Source organism: Pundamilia nyererei, unplaced genomic scaffold (genome assembly GCF_000239375.1).
Source record: "Pundamilia nyererei isolate P.nyererei 1_Seehausen unplaced genomic scaffold, PunNye1.0 scaffold00079, whole genome shotgun sequence".
Lineage (NCBI taxonomy): Eukaryota > Metazoa > Chordata > Actinopteri > Cichliformes > Cichlidae > Pundamilia > Pundamilia nyererei.
The window spans coordinates 2,800,422-2,813,048 of NW_005187480.1; the positions used below are offsets into that span (position 1 = coordinate 2,800,422).

At 41.4% G+C, this 12,627-nt stretch overlaps 1 protein-coding gene across 1 annotated transcript in view; it reads left to right on the top strand.

Annotated features, from left to right (window-relative positions):
* The first annotated feature begins 352 nt into the window (after positions 1-352).
* Positions 353-12,627, top strand: part of cplx2b (complexin 2b) — a 62,289-nt gene continuing 50,014 nt past the window's right edge. The window contains exon 1 of the mRNA XM_005737762.1: positions 353-483. The gene's annotated coding sequence lies outside the window, so the exon portion shown is untranslated. The remainder of the gene's footprint in view (positions 484-12,627) is intronic.

Sequence of the window (12,627 nt, forward strand, 5' to 3'; positions counted from 1 at the left end):
AAATAGATGGCATACTGTAAACTGGAATATTCACGCCCGCAATCAAAATAAATGAATTCACCGACACCCCATTAAAACCTCTGAGGGTAAAATCCTATTTTGTGTTCTGGCCTCTTTTAAATTGTGCACCTTTGTCAGCTTAAACACTGTTCTCTTTGAATGGACTTTATGTGTATCCTAACAGGCTCACTTGTTGGTGGTGGCGAGCGCACTTTGGAGAATTTAAACAAAGCACAAAGCAGCTTCTCTACTTTTACACGGATTCGCGCTCCTGTTGAGAATCTGTCGCCATATGCTCTCTCTCTCTCGTCTTGGAAGAACAGAGTGGAGGCTGTGAGGTAATAGTGCGCAAGAGGGGGTGGTGGAGAGAAAGCGAGCGCGCGCGTGTGTGAGAGAGACTGGATATAGGACAGGCATCAAACGAAAGCTCTCCTGCAGACTGGTCGGGATCCCTTCGGCCCCTCGGTCCTTCAGACGCATCAGGTTAGTGAAAGCAAACGCAGCGCATGTTAGACGATGAGAGAGCCCGCGCTGCCGGGACGCCGCGGGGACCCCCGGTGCTCCGTGCTTGTTTGTGCATTAGTGCTGCAGCTCGGGTGGATGGAGGGCGAGCTGGCACTCTCGGTGAGGCAGACGGTTTTAGGCGTGAGGCTGTTTTGGTCTCGGTGTGTTTGTGCACGCGGGCGGGCTGCAGGTACGCGCTTCACCTGCTGGCGCGATGTCTGTGCACAATCCGCGCGGCTGTGGGCTGAAAGAGCCACTTCTGGCACCGGGGCGCGGAACACAAAGGCATGCTGCGGATATCTCCCCCTCCCTCCTGCTCCTCCTCTCCCCTCTCGCTCTGTGCCTTCCGTTTTTTTCCAGGTAAAGGCGGATCTCCTCAATCCTCCGCCGCCATCACTCGCATTCAAAGGTGTGCGTTTTGTGACAGAGACGGGAGCGGAGGACGAGGCTGTAGGGGAGTCAGCCGAGGGAGGAGGAGGGCCTGGCCGGCTCCGGTTCTCCGCAGTGTTGGTGTTGGTGTCGGCGGAGCCGGCCGGCGGAGAGCCGGAATTATTTATAGCAGCCAGCGCGCTGATTGGCTTTATGAGCAGAGGGTGCCGTCACAGAGGAAGTCTCCGTTTGTGTTTGGCATCGTGAAAATCAAGTGTGTGTGCCTCCGTGCATGCGCACACATGCGCACGCGCTTTTGATTAGCGTTTGATAGGCGGTGTGTGTGGAAATGAGTGAGGCACCCAGCCAATCACCTGTAGAAACGTAAGAGCAGCGGATCATTTACTCAAGTTTCCACCGCATGCTTCTCACAGACACAATTACTGCAACTCTCACAGCTCTGAGCACGACGTTTATTTCAGATAAAGATTTCACTGACAGTGTCAGAGCCTTCATTGGTGCCTGATCCTGGATGGGTTAGTTTATGATGTGTGCCACAGACAAACAGCTCAGCAGTAAAATGTCTCTCAGACGTTCCTGCATTAACTAAATGTTTGTATTGTTATGTTTTTATATTCCCTGTCACATGGAAAGAAAGTAAATGTGTAAAAACGTAACTGTCTTTCAGCTCAACATAAAACGAATCTACATGACACATACATATCAGCTACCATCATAGATCAGTCTGAAATGAAAATGAACTTTGACATGCAGACTGGAGCAGCCAGTCGTAGATAACTTCCTGTGTATCCACCTTTTCTCAAGCAGCCAAACACTTGACCACCTTTTGTAGTGTAGAATTTAGTATAATTGTAATTTTATACTCTCACTGTAAGTGTCATTAAAGTGTGAGATTGCATGCATATCTGAATTCTTATGGTCAGCCCACCTGAGATCAAGGTGGCAGTCATGTCTCACCCAGCGCTCCCGCAGCCTGCTGTGACTCCAGACACACGTGTGGTTGTTCTGATTGTGGTTGTGTTGACTGCAATGCTGAGATGACACTTGGGTCTCTGCTACTGTATGTAACGCTGTTGAGTAATAGCACATATTATGATAAAAGCTTTGCCATTTGAAATCCCATGTGGTTTCATATCATATCAGACATATTCATATCAGCCCAGATTCAAACACAACCGTAGATGGAGCAGTAATCTCTGCTGCCACAGTGCCACCTTCACATTCGAGTAACTGACAGCAAATTTATTTACATGTTAAGCATCACATCATCTCGCCTTTCTGCTGTATCTGCAAAGAGCTTCCCTAAACCCATATAGTTCCTGGACTGGACAAAAAAAAATCCCACAACCACATTTGGAGAGAACATTTAATCCGAGTTAAATCCAGATGTATTGTTCAAAAACAATGTTTCCACCTTAATCCTTCAGGAGCTGCAATAATTAACTTATCAGACAAGAGTCAGGCTTGTTATCCACCAACACGAACAGCCTTTTTTTATACATCAAGGTAGACATACACCCTCCAGTATTTCTGGCACCTCATTTTGATGTTTTTATTCCTATTTTTTCATCCATTCACATAAACTGTATGATTGAATAGCAGTGGGGATTACTCTTGTTTTAAAAGTTTAGCTGCTGCTAACCAGAGCGCCCCAGCGCTTCCTGTCTCATGTGTCGGTGTTCTAGTCAGTGTGGTAGTTATCATTATCATTCAGCGTCTTCTCCAGCTGCACAGAGCAGACCTTATACTTATGCTTATACATCCAGAGAACACCTTGTATCTCATTTATTTATTTTTAAAAGTATTTATTGAAGTTAGAGTCACATTTTTACAGAAAAATACATATATTGCACGAGTGCATGCAATATATGTATGCACTCATGCAATATATGGGGGGTGGAAGTGCCCTTGTTTTCAGTATCTTGATAGTTTTTTGCTATCAGGAAAAAACTTGTGCCACTAGACAGATCCCGTGAAACAGAGAGGTGCTGGCATCAGAAAACTACTTTTTACAGGATTTACTTTTGAAATAATATCTTTACACGTGTCCTGTATCATTATGCATTTCATGTAACCCACGAGAGCCTGTAACTGTGCATGCGAGTCATTTGCTCAGTTGGAAAGCTGATTTCTGATAAGCTGTAATTTTATTCATATATTGGATATAATGTGGATACTTAGGTTTGTATGATTTAACTTAACTTACTACTTATCTTAATTTACTTTAACTGATTCTTGAAAATTCAGTTTTCTTATTATATGTAAATACCAAAAATCTTACATGCTAAAGGACTTAAAAGTTACAGCCCCTCCAGTAAACGGTATGCTAGCAGTAACATTTATTTTTCCTACTTTAATCGTTTATTTTTTACTTAAAAACACAACAAAGTGTACAAATGTATTTCATTGTATTTTCTGGATTGATGAGATACCTGAACTACCTGATCTATCTGAACCAATGCAAAGGAGGCTGGAGGTCAAGTTATGGCCTTGGCTTGCACTGGTGCCTCTACAGCTCGCTCTCTTTTATTGACGATGATCACTCGGCAGTCCCGGAGTCAGAATGCAATCTTAAAAACACACATCACAGACAGTCAAGGTGAGGAGAATGATCTGCTGTCTATTCTTCATTGATCCCGTAAGTGTGCGTAGAAAAGAATGCATTTCCATGATCAGCACTGCATTGCTTTTCTGTTCTCACAAAAGAAAATCAGCCAGTGTTCAACAGTTGAATAAAACCGAGCATCGCTGGCTTTGTGCTCCTGAGCTGTGAGACGTTTGAGTGACAGCTGCACAGAAAAAATTCGCCCGGCGTGTTGGCATTCTCGCTCTGTCTGTCACCCCACTGTTGCCACAAACAGACCTCTATCACTGCGCTGATAGGCCATTATCTCGCGTTAGTCACTCTGGATGCATGATCACTATAAAAGCTGTTTGTGTGAATTTTGTTCAGTTTTTCGACAAATAAAATGTTACTGAAAATAATGTAAAGGACATCACACTTTATGTCACTTGTTTTACATGTCTGCATTCCTCTGTAATCACACTTTCAGTGCTCTTTGGCAGTGATGTTACTATGCTGCCCTGTTAAGGATCTCATGTAGTTCAGATATTTAGATTTTAAAGGTTTAACAAGTCAGTTAAGATGAAATAAATATAACACGAAAAAGAACGACTGAGCTCTGAAAATAGGAAGATGGCAGCTGCCTGCACCGGCAAAACACCGCCCTGCTGTGCTAACATTAGCATTATCAGGGATCCTTTCTTCCTGAAACACTATTTTTATGGTCACAGGGTGGGTGGGGATATGTCAGCTGAGGCACGGTGCACACTGGACAGGCTGCCAGTCCACCACATGAGGCAGCCAGAGTCAGTCACACCCCATTAAATATGATGTTTCATGTCATGGCAGAAATCTGTGCACAAATAAAAATATTGCATTTATATTTATTAGCATGTTTACCCAACATGTTGCATGATAGACAATCTCTGTTATTGAGGTCTGTGTTGAGGCTGTAATTGCTAGAGTGAGGTAAATCACATTTACACAAGGTTCATCAGCTGAAGATTGTCTAAATTCTTTAAAATGACTTATTATTGTCTAAAATCCAGTATGACTAACAGAAGTTCTAACAACTCACAAAAATATTTGGCATATGCACTCTACATTTCACCAAAATTCAAAATAATTATGGTCGTGGTTAATCACTACTGGTAGAAACCTTCATATGTGACGTTCTGAGTATTTGTATAAAGAACAATTCAGTTTGTGTGTGAGAGTGTGTGTGCTTTTTGTTGTGCTGTCACTCTACAGGAGCTTCTCTGCAGGAGTGACTGCATGCCCGAGAGTCTTCATAAAAGATGCAATATTTGTAGCCAGCTGTGCACTGCAATACCTTCACTCAGAGTTCTTTATTTAGAGAGAATCTCACAGATTTCACGCCGTGAGATCTCTCACTTTTCCTTCGCTCTCTAGTACAAATAAGTGACTACTCAAAAAGTTTAAGTGCTGAAAACATTGTGTCTGTGTTTGTGGCTCAATTTACCGCTGTATTCATTCATTGCCTGTTTGCCTTATGTGTGGATGGCAGCATACAAAAATAACACCAGGACACCAGCTGTGATGAAGGGAACACTGGAAGAGAATATGTCAGAATCTGAGAGTAAGTCATATATGTAAATAAATTCAGTCGATCAATTAATGGTCACCACATCTGAGAGTATTATTATTGCACTGCCAAGAATCTAAATTAACATTTTCATCAGAATAGCTCATAGCATGATGCTGCCGCCGCCGTGCTTCACCGTATATTTCTCCTGATGAGTTTCTCTTTTCTTCATGTCTCGACAAACAGCTGTCTGATCTGACTGCACTGCTGAGAAGTGCAGTTTCACCATAAAGGGTGCTAAATGTGTTTTCTATAATGCTTTCACACAGCATGTTTGCAGTGAAGTCCACAATCATCATCAGAGGGTGATGACAGCAGCATGTTATGGGTGTTTATAGGCCAGAGTTTGATAGCGTTTGCTTTATAGTGTAAGTAAAGTCTTCACTGCCAGTAGATTTCCATGCACACAGCATGCAGTATTCCCACTTTGTTTTTGTAAGTTGTTTGGACCAGTAAACTCAAAAGCTGAAGGCTATAATCAGAGATTTTTAAACAGGAATGTCAGAATTATCAAAGTGATATTCAGGACAGTGAACTGTTTTTGTCTATCCTGCATCCCATGATTAAGCAGGTTTAATAAGTACTTTTATACCTTTTGAAACATTTATCCTTGGGTGGGGCAGGGGTGCAGTGGTTGGCAATGTGACCTCATAACAAGAATGTTCTGTGGTCCAGTCTCTCTGGGGCCTTTCTGCATATGTTTGCACAGGATTTCTCCGGGTGTCCTGGTTTTCTCTGACAGTCTAAAAGACCGAGGAGTGACTAGCAGAAAAGGATTAGCTTCTTTGTAGTGACCAGAGAACATGGAATATATGTGACATTCAGCAGCTTGTAGTGACAACAGAAACAGAAACTTTAGTGGATCAAAGTTAAACTTCTCTCAGCTCTGAGGTGAGGAGCTGTGAGGACTGGGCCCATATGGAAAAGATATATATAAATCTTATAAAGTTTTTATCTGTCTTGTATGAAACTTGTATGAAAAGCATACAAGAGTGAAAACACATATAAGATCCCTTGAAAAATTATATAATGAAACTTGTATGTTTTGTATACTTACTAAAAAAATATATGAAAGTAATAAGAAAGTGGCCACTTTCATGAGTAAATCATATATGTTTTTACTATTTCTTTTCCATATGGGGGGATTTGAAATTGGCTGTAGGTGTGAGAATGATAAAGCACTAAAAGTACTAATAAACATGTGCACCAACATGTCTCACTGAGACTAGGAAAGTGCTGTTTTTCATTTCCATTGCCTCAGATCTTCACATTTTTGATGAAATTCCAGTTTCCTTCACTGTGTGTCAGCAAAAGGACTCTTGGGCAATGTTCCCTCTAATTTTTCATGTGTCTGAGCGAACACACAAACTCCCTGAGCGGTCCCTTGGACCACTGTGAGCGACATTAGACGTGTGCGCTGTGGTAATGCCAGCACTGAATCCATCCAAGTTACATGTATATTAGAATAATCAAATTGCAGCATTTACATTTGTGTTAGACTACTTTTAATTAACTGCTTTAGCCCACTTACAATGAAAATTAAAAAAAAATCTTGTTCATGACCTGTGTAGTATGTTAACACTATTGGGAGTAAAAATAACTTGAAGTCCAATTTTGAAAAAACAACTTTTTTTTTTCTTTCTTTTTTTTTTTTATAAAGCTCTGACTTGTATTATGAGTATGAGTCTGTGGTCTGGGAGAGAGTCCTGTAACTCTGTGTCTGCAAACTACAGTATATAAAGACCAATGTTGGGCAATTATATAGTTACTTCTTCAAAAAAGTAACTGAGTTATGCAAACAACAACGTTTTTTTGCAGCTGTTTACCTAAAAATGCAGCCAAGGCGTTTTTTTAAAATAAACATTTCAAACTATTTACAGAACAATCAGCTATTCTGCATCAAATTTGATGCCACACAAATTATTTGTGCCACTCCAAAAAATAATTTCTGTCCACTATGAGATAAAGGAGAACAACACCCTGATGCCTGCAGGCCTGACAACAGGAGATGTATCACTCCTGTAACACCTGTAACATTCAGCAGTCGCCTCATTGTTCTGACACACACAACAAAACTATTGACTATTGACTCTGGTTTTACGTGGCCTATCAACACAATTTAAAAACAGGTATAAAGTCCACACTTCTGCTATTGTGTCCTGTCAATTGTTCTGTCTTGCTCACATCTCCAATAGTTGTACATGGTGTCATTAACGTGGCTTCACTCCACATCAGCCACGCTGCTTTGCTAGCTAAAACACTGTTGTCGACACATAAGGACGCTGTCATAGCCTGTCAACGACGTTGATTAGCTGCGTATATACGAATGTGAATCGCATCATTGGCTGGACTATGGGATAAGGTGGCATCGTTCTAATCCCATACGGGACCAGCCAGTCACTTACTGACTAACACTGCAAAACAGAATTGTTAAAGTTTTTGTTAGATTTTTTTTGTGCGCAACGCAGATTTTCTGTGCGCAGAGACCGTGCCAGCAGTGCGCAATTGCGCGCGGGCAGCTTAGAGGGAACATTGCTCTTGGGTTATTTTGATTGTAAGCTAGACAAATACGCCTTTTGAAGCAGCTAAGCTGTGATCATATCTGTGGACATGATTTACTGTGGTAATTAGGAAAATAATTAATGAAAACTAATGCTTTGTAGCAGGAGTAACCCTGCTGAGATCAGGCATGCAAAAGCGGTCCAAGTTTGTGAGAAAGGACACTCGGAGGCCTTCCTCGTGCCAACACTGGCTGTGCCAAAGCTTGAGATATGCTGAAAATTCAGCTCAGTGGTATGAAAGTAACTTTATTTAATTTAAAGTGAATTTCACACACACAGCATACTCTGAAATGGACACTTAATCCATCTGTTTTCAGGGGCTGATAGTGGCTGGATGGAGTGTTTTTAATCTTTCTGAAATGCTATGCAGATAACTGATGCTTCATGAGCTCTGATGAGGCTCAGTCTGAGCCTGGCTCGACTGAGCCTGAACTACTGCGAGAGGGTTGGATACTAGCTTGACACCACCCGGGGGACAGTTAGGGATGCTGTCACATGGAAATAATAAGCATAGATACGAGTGCCAGGGTAGACGTTCAGCTCACAATTGACCTTGTTGTTCTCCTGTGATGATTTTCAGGGTAGTCAACTTTTTGCCGTTTCATTTGGCTTCATTCATGACTCAGTGGTCTGAAACCAGGTGACCTTTTCAGAGGCAGCACCGTGGCATTAATGGAACATAAGTTTGGAGCTTGTTTCTGCTTTCTGTCCCGATCCAGTCTGTCTTCACATTTTTGCAGTTTTTTTAAATTATTTACAATTTTGTCAGCTTGTTTGGCATAAGGTTTCATTTAGCCTCAAAATGTTCTTTTCTTCTATATATCATGCTGGCTGGACATGAAGGAGCATTGTAGAAACGTAAAAAATAAAAACAAGTCCTTGAAATCAAAATTTTAGAACAACTAGCCCTATTCAACTAACGTACCTTTATCAGCGGGACTATTTTTGTTTAGTCAATATAAATTTGTTTTGATTTGATGAGATGAAGAAAGGATAGGTGTGCAAACCTAAAACACTTTATTTGACATTTTGCCCCTTTTTTCATAGTTTTATTGATTTTTTTGGAGGTCACAACCCAAAAGAGTTGGCAGTTCAAATTGTTTTGCTTGAACAGTATAAAGTTTCGAACGAGCACATACTACTACTACTACTACTGTCAGCTGCTTCTTTGTCACAAGGGGGCACCACAGCAGGCAGCTCCACACGTTTGATTTGGCATTTTTAGTTTCAGTGACACATCTTCCTTTTCTTTTTCTAGTTCTGATGTTTTTAACAATTGTACAGCCCATTGTGGATGTTTCTTATTTATAGTCACACTGTAAATGTGTTTCTTGCTCTTGATGGCCTTAGCCAGTATCTGAGTGCTAAATGTAGTTTCACATTGAGTGAATTCATGTGCTGAAATTACAATAAAACCCCTGAATCCTTACAAATGTAGAGCACGCAAACACCCGAGACCTTACATGAGAACAAGAGTAATAGAATAAACAACATCACAATGATATATGGGGATATGACAGTAAATACTAAATATTAATCTAGTATTTACCCAGAACACAAGAGACCAAGGAAGACTAACAGAGGGGCAGCCGCGCCACTGTCCCAGAAAGAGCTGAGGAGAGTCCCAGATGAGGGTTCACTCAGCAGCCGCGGAGCAGAAGCCAGGGGGGGTTGCAGTGACGCGCCCGTGAGTTCTGCCGGCAGCCAGCTGTGCCTGAGTGACCGAGCCCCAGGCCCAGAGGCTGGGGGCACCCCACATCCGAAGTGGCCCAAGGACCTGCAGTACAAAAAAGTGCCCCTCCAAACCCATCTGTTCTCTGATTGGATTGTTTAATTTGTGATTGACATGACATTGACCAATCAGCTTAAAGGAAGAAAAATAGGGTCAAAATTCGTACTTGTAACTTGCAGGTTTTTTTTTGGCTAAGTCCACACAGAAATCTTTTTTATGCACGCACAAATCTTTTTTACACATACAAATCTTTTTTACAAGTACAAAATATTTATGACCACATTTTGAGCCCATATTCGCTTCCCAACCCCCTGAGCCACGGTCGCCCCAAATAATAATAATTAAATAATAATTCTCCATAAATAAAAGAAAGCAATGTTGTTTTTGTGCATAACAAAAAGCTCACAACTGTGCAGTCAAAATGTAAACTAACAGACGCTGAGCATAATAACAAAGACAGATTTCACAGCTGCTATATTCCCAAATTCTACTGCGTGACTGACAGCCTTGAGTTTGAAATCTGCTTCGTAACCACGTCTCTTACAGGTGCCATTTATGGTCCTTATACACACACAATACAGTAATATTACGTTGATGCACTGTACGTATTACTCCGCGAGGCGATTACTCCGTATTACTTCGCGTATTACTCCGCGACTACGGTAGCCGTAGTCTGGAGCCATCAAGCGGTGCAGCTGCAAAGTCGTACTAAAACATTTTTTGACAGATTGCTGAGCACCGTGTACCACATAAAATCAGTTTGCGGTCAGTAAGCACAACCAGAATTCATATATAAGGCGCACTGTCAAATTTTGAGAAAATGAAAGGATTTTAGGCCATGCAGCCCACAGGGGCTGCATATCGTTAGCTCGTTAGCGCAATTAGCTCGCTAACACGTTGACGCCGTCCAGCCCCACGCACGGGGCGATGCGCGGTAACTCGTTAGCGGAGATTTGCCATGTCCATCTTGTCGTTGCCTGCAAGTGAAGCGATGGGGGAGGGGGAGTTGTGTTCAGTGAAGGAGAGGCGGGGCCGAGTAGTTGCGTAGAGACAAAAGTGGACAGAGAAAGAGAGGCAAACTTGCGGCTCCACAAGTATAATTATAACGTAACATTATATCGATTATATCGATTAACATTATAAATTGGACTTCAATACTATATCGATATAAACGATATTGTCACATCTTTATATCTCGTATAAAAATATATCGATAATTAAAAAAAACTCAATAAATCGCCCAGTCCTACCTAACCCTTACCCTAAACCTAACCATAACCTAATTGTAACCCTGACACTAAAACCACATTTTGAGCCTCAAACAGGCCTTCAAACTTGTGAGGACCGGTGAGTGTGTCCTCACAAGTGACTGTTGGTTCTCACAATTATAGCAGAATGAAGATTTCGGTCCTCACAAAGATAGCTAGACAGGAACACACACACACACACTGTTACACTTCTGGTTGTTGTGGATGAAGCTCCAGTGTAATGACAGAAGGTTTGCCCATCGAAGACTTTCAACATATTTAGTAGAAGACCGTCAGCATGTGGTAAAGTTGGTTATTTCTTTCCATCATATTGATAGAGGTTAATTTCTGCTTCATCTGAGCACTGCTTTCTCCACTCTGCTATTGTGTCTCACTGCAGTTTGTGTCAGGGTCTGGCTGTGTGGCAAGCAGAGGCTGGACCCAAATGCAGGACTCCAAAGATGAAACATGAACTTAATCAGCTTTATTGCTGAGAACTACAAACTCAAAGCACAAAACAATAAACTCCTGGCGTGGTAACTAGGCTGCAAAACATGAAGCACACAGCAGGAGGACATGAAGACTGCTGAGGTGACGAGGAACAGTGATAAACTAGAGACTTAAATACACGGGATAACAAGAGGATGGGATACAAGTGGAAACACAGCAGAAACAAATCTGACTGATGGAACAGGGGAAGCAAAACTGAACATACACCTGAGACAAGGTAGCTTCAAAATAAATCTTATCAGTAGGAGAGACAGAGAAGGAGAGAGAGAGACGTTAAGGAGTGTGCTAAAGACAGAACACAGAGACGAAGACTATAATGGACAGGACATGACAACAAGACTGGCAAGCACAGGAAACACTGCAGACAAAACCAGAACCACTAGGGATAAACAACAAGAAAAACTAAACTAGGAAATATGAGTCACTCTAGAAACACCATAATGATTACGGTAGTCCATAAACACACAGCACTGGATCAGCAACCCAGGACCATGACAGTCTGTATCTTCATTTTGGATCTGACTAGTCCTCAGAAGTTTACCAACATCCCTTTATGGCTTCACTGACTTTCTTAAGGCACTTTCCTCACACTGTCTTTGTGCTCATCGTGTAATATATTTCAACAATTAGTAATAAATTGTGCTTTTGTATGTTGGTGTTCAGTTAAATCCAATAACTAAACTTTTATCAGATTTTTTAAAACCGCTCTTGCACACATTAGTCTCAAGGAAATCTAGACGACAGAATAATAAGACATTTTGCTTCACATCAGCATTTCTGGGTGCTTTGTTTGAGTTTCTTTTTTTTTTTTTTGGCAACGTGCTCCTTAAACAGTCATCATTTTCCCATCTGGCTGTATTTGATCCCTTGTTCCCTGTCAATACATAATTATCTGTATATCAGTGTGACTGCCTGTCAGCTGCTTCGGCTGATATTCATTCAACGTATCAGTTTGCTAAGCGACACATCATCTGGTCCGTCTGTCCCTCGACACATCTGCCTGCTTTTCTGATTATCCCAGTCTACCTGCCTGTCTCTTCGTACCCAGACAGATGCGCTGTGCAGCGGCTCTAAATTGATGACTCATTCTAAAACCTGTATGAGTCATCGATGCCTCCCTGGCTCATTACAAGTCTCACACCTGTGATAGATTTCACTTTGTTTCCCATTAGGTGACTCACTGTAAAACATTTTCACATTTATTGCTTTTTAATGACCACTCAGACATTTAATGGACTTGTAGTGGGCTCGGGGTCAGTGTGATGTGATGTCACTTTGACCCCCTTACTTTCTGCTTAAAAATGCAAACTCATAGTTTTATTATGCCTTTCCTCATTTACTTTAATATACTGTTACAGTTATGCTAAACACGGTCAAGGTTTTCAATAATGCAAGTAATCCTTGTGCTAAACACACAAACTTCTGGCTGACCTTGATAATTTAGGTTCAGATACTTTTTCCATATTAAAAAATAAATAAATAAAAGAAAAAGAAAAAAAAGTATATATATATGT